Raw genomic sequence first — 6,398 nt, forward strand, 5'->3', positions numbered from 1 at the left:
CCCGGCTGTGCCCGTTGGGTTGTGTGTGCCGGGGCCGCGCCGGGCTGTGCCCGTTGGGTCGTGTGTGCCGGGGCCGCGCCGGGCTGTGCCCGTTGGGTCGTGTGTGCCGGGGCCGCGCCGGGCTGTGCCCGGCTGTGCCCGTTGGGTTGTGTGTGCCGGGGCCGCGCCGGGCTGTGCCCTTTGGGTCGTGTGTGCCGGGGCCGCGCCGGGCTGTGCCCGTTGGGTCGTGTGTGCCGGGGCCGCGCCGGGCTGTGCCCGGCTGTGCCCGGCTGTGCCCGTTGGGTTGTGTGTGCCGGGGCCGCGCCGGGCTGTGCCCGTTCGGGAGGTGCCCGCTGGGTTGTGTGCGCCGAGCCCGGGCAGCTGTGGCTGCCCCCGTGCCTGCCGGGCTTGCGGGGGCGGCCTGGTCTCTGATCCGCCTTCCCCGTGGCCAGAGAGGGACCCAGAGTTCCTCGGTGCTTGGGCTGTCCCCAGAAGCAGCTCCGCCAGTACCATCGTGAGCTCCAGAGGTCTCCACTGCTCCAGGGACGTGAGTGAGACCCACGCCAGCCAGTGGCACCCAGAGCAGCCCTGCGACCCACTGCTCCCGGCGCCAGGACAAAGCTTAGAGCCACACAGGACCAAAGGGGGTCTGAGGGCAGTGCCAGGACAGGCCCTGTTCGCCAGTGCCAAGTGTGCCCATGGAGCCACTGTGGGCACTGATGGGGCAGCACACCCTGTCCTGCTCCCCCAGAGTTCCTCGGGCCATGCTATGAGCTGGTCCATGTGAGCAGTCACTCTGTGACTTGCAGCCCCCTTGCTGCAGTGGGCCGAGAACACAACCAGGCCTGCGAGCCCGGGCAGCACCTGGTGAGGTGCCACGTTGCATTGCTGAGGCACAGCACATGGGGCACTGTATCTGCCTGGACCTTGGACTTGGCTGTGACCTGCTCCTCCTAGCCTGCAGCCAGTCTGCCAGGTGCAGGGCAGGGACAGCACGGCCAGTTCTGCCAGCCCCTGCCCCCCGGCCACAGCCAATGCCTGCTGCACATGCAGGAGGCAGAGCCCTGCTTCAGCCTTGCCTGGGGGTCACGTACGCGTTTGTTGCTGTTCTAACGTCTGAAATGGGTTTTTCATAAACCTTGGTCATAATCTGGGGCAAACTTTGCAACCAGGGTGCTAGACACCTCTTCTGTTGTCTGTGAAATATTCACACTTACCCAGAAATTCTCAGGAAATTATTTTGCAAAGTTTGAAACCATTCTCAGTGCAGAGTTCACCCTGAGACCCCAACTCACGGTGCTCCCCATAAACATGGTTCAATATTTGTTACCTGAGCAGCAGCTGATCTTTAGTGATCTGTAGAATCACTGAATGATAAGAATTTGAAAGGGACCTCTAGAAATCAAGTCCAACCACCCCTTGCCAAATCAGGGTCACCTAGGGCAGGTCACACAGGAACTCATCCAGATGGGGCTTGAAAGTCTCCAGAGGAGACTCCACAACCTCTCTGGGCAGCCTGCTCCAGGGTTCCAGCACCCTCCCAGCAAAGAGGTTTTTCCTCATGTTAAAGTGGAGCTTCCTTCCAGTTTGTGTCCATTGCCCCTTGTCCTACCACAGGACACCACTGCAAAGAGCCTGGCCCCTTCTAGACATCCACCCTTCAGAGGTTTGTAAACATTAAGATTTCCTCTCAGTCTTTTCTCCAGGCTAAACAGCCCCAGGTCTCTCAGCCTTTCCTCATCAGATGTTCCAGTCCCTTCATCATCCTCACAGTCTCCTTTGGACACTGTCCAGTATATCTCTGTCTGTCCCTCTTGAACTGGGAAGCCCAGAACTGGTCACAGCCATGCTCTCACCAGAGCAGAGTAGGGCACTATTTATCCTACAGTGAACAGTGTAGGCAGAAAGACAAAGTAAGAAATCTGTACCCCTACAGCAAGTCCATGTGCATGTGGCAGTGATTGATACTCAGAGTGCTGCAGGCTCGCTGGCACACCTGATAGCATACCAAGCAGTTGTGTAAATCAAAAGGTGCTTAAAGGAGTAGCATGGGTGTTAAGAACAAGTTCTGCACCATGAGGGCAGTGAAACACTGGAACAGGTTGCCCAGGGAGGTGGTTGGAGACCCATCCCTGGAGATATTTAAGGTGAGGCTCAGTAGGGCTCTGGGCAGCCTGATCTAGTGGAGGATGTCCCTGCTTGCTGCACAGGGGGCTGGACTGGATGACCTTTTGAAGTCCCTTCCAATCCAGACCATTCTGTGATTCTGTGATATCTGTTGCCCTGAGGTTCTGTTCACCTCAGTCTTGCTTTCACTGGTGTACATCACCAACAACCTATTGGTCACTGTTCTGCAGCACTGGCTTGCAGCAGACAGCTGACAGTTTCCCAAGCACTTGTCAGAGACACCAAAGTTGTATCCCTGGCAGACTGCACTTTCTGCACACCTGCCTCTGCCAACAGGCAAATGGGAGGCTTCCCAGCAGCTCCACGTCACACAGTGTGAGCTAAGGGCAAGAAAATGCTCCAAACGTGCCTTGCCTTAGGTGTCAGCCCACAGCCTCCCCAGCAAACCCCTCATCAGTTTGTCAATGTTTTCATGCACTAAGCCCCAGCAACCCATAAGATGTCCTGCCTAAATGAACGAGCAAGGCCAGAACAAAGACACCAGTTCACAGAATTCCCACTAACTTCGTCTCGGGGCATGCTTCCCTGTGCAGGCTGAAAGGGAGCAGCAGCAGACCACAGCTCAGCCGAGGAGAGGGTGGCTGGAGCTGACTGTTGAATGAGGACCGACCAGCTCCACCTAGTGTGAAGGTGCTCCACCAGTTGGCAAAATATTCTGCCCCGGTTTTAAGTGCATAAGGAGCGTTTAAAGATGAGTCGTACTAGCAGCATGGGGTTTCCTGAGCCTCTGCTCTAAGTTAATACCTCTAGCACTGTGCACTACAACAGTCCAGCCTGGAGAAGGAGCTAATCTGCAGCTCTCCCTGTATGCCTCTGCAGAACTGTTCTGTGGTTCTGGAGCACCATTCCTATATGGGGACAGGCTGGGAGAGTTGGGTCTTTTCAGTCTGGAGAAAAGAAGGCTCTGGGGAGACCTTATAGTGGCCTTCTAGTACTTGAAGGGGGCTGCAAGAAAGCTGGGGAGGGACTTTTGACAAGGGCTTGTAGTGACAGAACGAAGGACAATGACTCTGAGGTGGAAGAGGGGAGTTTGAGACTGCAGATGAGAAAGAAATTCTTTAGCATGGGGGTGGTGAGGCACTGGAACAGGCTGCCCTGGGAGGTTGTGGATGTCCCCTCCCTGAAGGTGTTCAAGGTTGGATGGGGCCTTGGGCAACCTGGGCTAGTAGAAGTGTCCCTGCCCACAGCAAGGGATTTGGAACTAGATGCTCTTTAATGTCTCTTCTAATCCAAACCATTCTATGACCTAATGCATAAGTAGTCAGTGCCTTGACTCCTCATGTACACCTTGGTCCTTTCACTGTTGCTGTCATGAGTGGGTTTGGGACACCAGATGGCACAAGACAGGCTCAAAATGGAGGGAACAGGATGTAGAGAAGAAGGAGGAACAGGAAAATGAACAGAAAAGCACAAACCTCCACTACCTAACAGAGCAGATGAAACAACAACAGGATGTTTTGCATGTTATATAGCCTGTCACAGTTTCATGTACCGCAGTGGTTCTAGTAGGGAAGTTCTGGGCTGTAAATGTAAATGACTCAGAGTCACTGACAAGCTGTGAGACTCAGGAAGGGGGAAAAACCACTTAAAAATGAGAATATGACATTTCTTTAGAACTATATTTTCTGCTGGCATGGCTAGGAATATTTCATAGAGCCATAGAGTCATGGAATGGTTTGGGTTGGAATCCACTGCTTCCCTTGGGAGATGATTTCAATCTCTGGCAGTGCTCATGGGGAAACATTTTCTTCTGGAGTGCAATGGGAATGTCCCCAGCAGTAACTTGTCCCCATCACCTCTTGTCTATGCCATGGGACTCCTTATCAAAAGGGAGTCTCCATCTTCTTGATAGCCACCCTTTAGGTACTGGCCCACAGAATCACAGAATTGTAAGAGCTGGAAAGGACCTCACGGACCTCATCCAGTTCCAACCCCACTGCCATGGCCAGGGACACCTCACACTACAGCAGGTTGCTCACAGCCACATCCAGCCTGGCTGCAAAAACCTCCAGGCAGGAGGCTTCCACCACCTCCCTGGGCAACCTGTGCCAGTCTTTCACCACCCTCATGGGGAACAACTTCTTCCTAACATCCAAGCTCAATCTCCCCACTTCTAGTTGTTGTTGTTTTTTTCTCATTCCCCTCAGTCCTATCACTCCCTGACACCCTCAAAAGTCCCTCCCCAGCTTTCTTGTAGCCCCCTTCAGATACTGGAAGTCCACAAGAAGGTCTTCTCAGAGCCTCCTCTTCTCCAGACTGAATAGTCCCAAGTCCCTCAGTCTGTCCTCATAGCAGAGCAGTTGCAGCCCTCTGCTCATCCTCGTGGCCCTTCTCTGGACACCTTCCAGCACCTCCAGATCCTTCCTGTGGTAATAAAGTCTCCATGGTAATAAGGTCTCCCCTAAGCCTTCTTTTCTCAAGACTGAATAAACCCCATACCTATAAAAAGCAGACAGTGATTTCACTTTCCCACAAACTTACACACACACTGCCAAACCAAATCCATGTCTGCCTGTGGTGCACTATGGTATAGTGGTGGCAGCACTCAGAAGCCCTCTAAACCAGAGAACTAATGTTCTTTTTACCCTGCAGAGAGGTTTGATGAGGGGTGAGGAAGTATCCCCATTGCACCCTCAGCAAGTTTGCAGATGATGCCAAGCTGAGTGGTGTGGTTCATAAAACTGAAGGACTGGATGGATGCCATCCAGAGGAACCTGGACAGGCTGGAGAGGTGGCTGAGGAGAATCTCATGAAGTTCAATAAGGCAAAGTGCAGGGTCCTGAAGGTGATCAATATCAGTGCAGGCTGGGGGTGATGAGACTGAGAGCAGCCCTGCAGATAAGGGCTTGGAGGTGCTGGTGGGTGAGAAGCTGGAGAGGAGCCAGCAATGGGCACTGGCAGCACAGAAGGCTAATGGCAGCCTGGGCTGCATCAAAAGCAGTGTGGCAGGAGATGGAGAGAAGGGATCCTGCCCCTCTGCTGTGCTCTGGGGAGACCTCACCTGGAGCACTGTGTCCAGCTCTGTGGCCTTCAACACAAGAAGGATATAAACCTGCTGGAGCAAGCCCAGAGGGGGACTGCAGCACTTCTATGAAGACACAGAGAGAGATTCGGGGCTGTTCAGTCTTGTGAAGGCTTCAGGGGGACCTTACAGCTATATTTCAGTATCTGAAAAGGGCCTACAGAAAGGCTGGGGAGGGACTGTTTAAGAGGACTTGGAGTGACAGGCTGAGGGGCAGTGGTTTGGAACTGGGGCAGGGGAGTTTTGTGCTGGACATCAGGAGGAAGTTCTTTACAATGAGAGTGGTGAAATACTGGAAAAGAAATGTGGTGAAAGCCCCATCCTTAGAGATACTCAAGGTCAAACTTTGCAAGGGCTCTGAGCAACCTGATCTCTTTGGAGATGTCCCTGATGACTGCAGGAGTGTTGGACAGGATGACCTTTGAGGGTCCCTTCCACCCCAATGCATTCCTGTGATTCTGTGAATGATGCAGATGAAAGAGGTGTTGCATAACTGCTGCCCCAGCCAGCTCCAGCCACTCTGTGCAGTGGGGCAGGGACGGTGATTGATGATCCAGTTAGATCATTTCATGGTAAATAAATGCCACAAGGTGCCTCATGAAGGTTGTAGCAGTGATGCTCATCACAGACATCTTCTAAGTGCTTTGCTCTGTAGCTTTACAGCTTATGAGGGCCCCAGCCAGCAGCTGAGGGTTGCAGCAGCCTTATAGCATGGATGCTGGATGACTCATGCTGCTAATTTAGCTTATCAGGGCTCCCATGTGAGCCAGAGCCCTTGCTGGTTGTGCCTTAAATTGGCTTTTAATAGAGGGCTGCTACGGGTAGCATAGACATACACTTAGAGTACTCTCAAAGATGTTACAGCTCACCATTAAGGTTGGAAAAGACATCTAAGGTCATCAAGTCCAACCATAACCCAGCTACCATGACCACTAAACTATATCCTGAAGTGTCACATCTACAGCTTCTTGAACACCTCCAGGTGTTCCACTACCTCCCTGGGCAGCCTGTTTCAATCCCTGACCACTCTTGCAGCAAAGAAATCTTTCCTACTGTCCATCCTAAACCTCCCCTGGCACAGTTTCAAGCTATTTTCCTCTTATCCTATCCCTGGGAGAAGAGACCAACTCCAACCTGCTTTCAGGGAGTTGTAGAGAGCCATAAGATCTTCTCTCAGCCTTCTCTTCTCCAGACTAAGCACCACCAGTTC

The sequence above is a fragment of the Dryobates pubescens genome, chromosome 26 (genome assembly GCF_014839835.1).
Source record: "Dryobates pubescens isolate bDryPub1 chromosome 26, bDryPub1.pri, whole genome shotgun sequence".
NCBI classification, from domain to species: Eukaryota; Metazoa; Chordata; class Aves; order Piciformes; family Picidae; genus Dryobates; species Dryobates pubescens.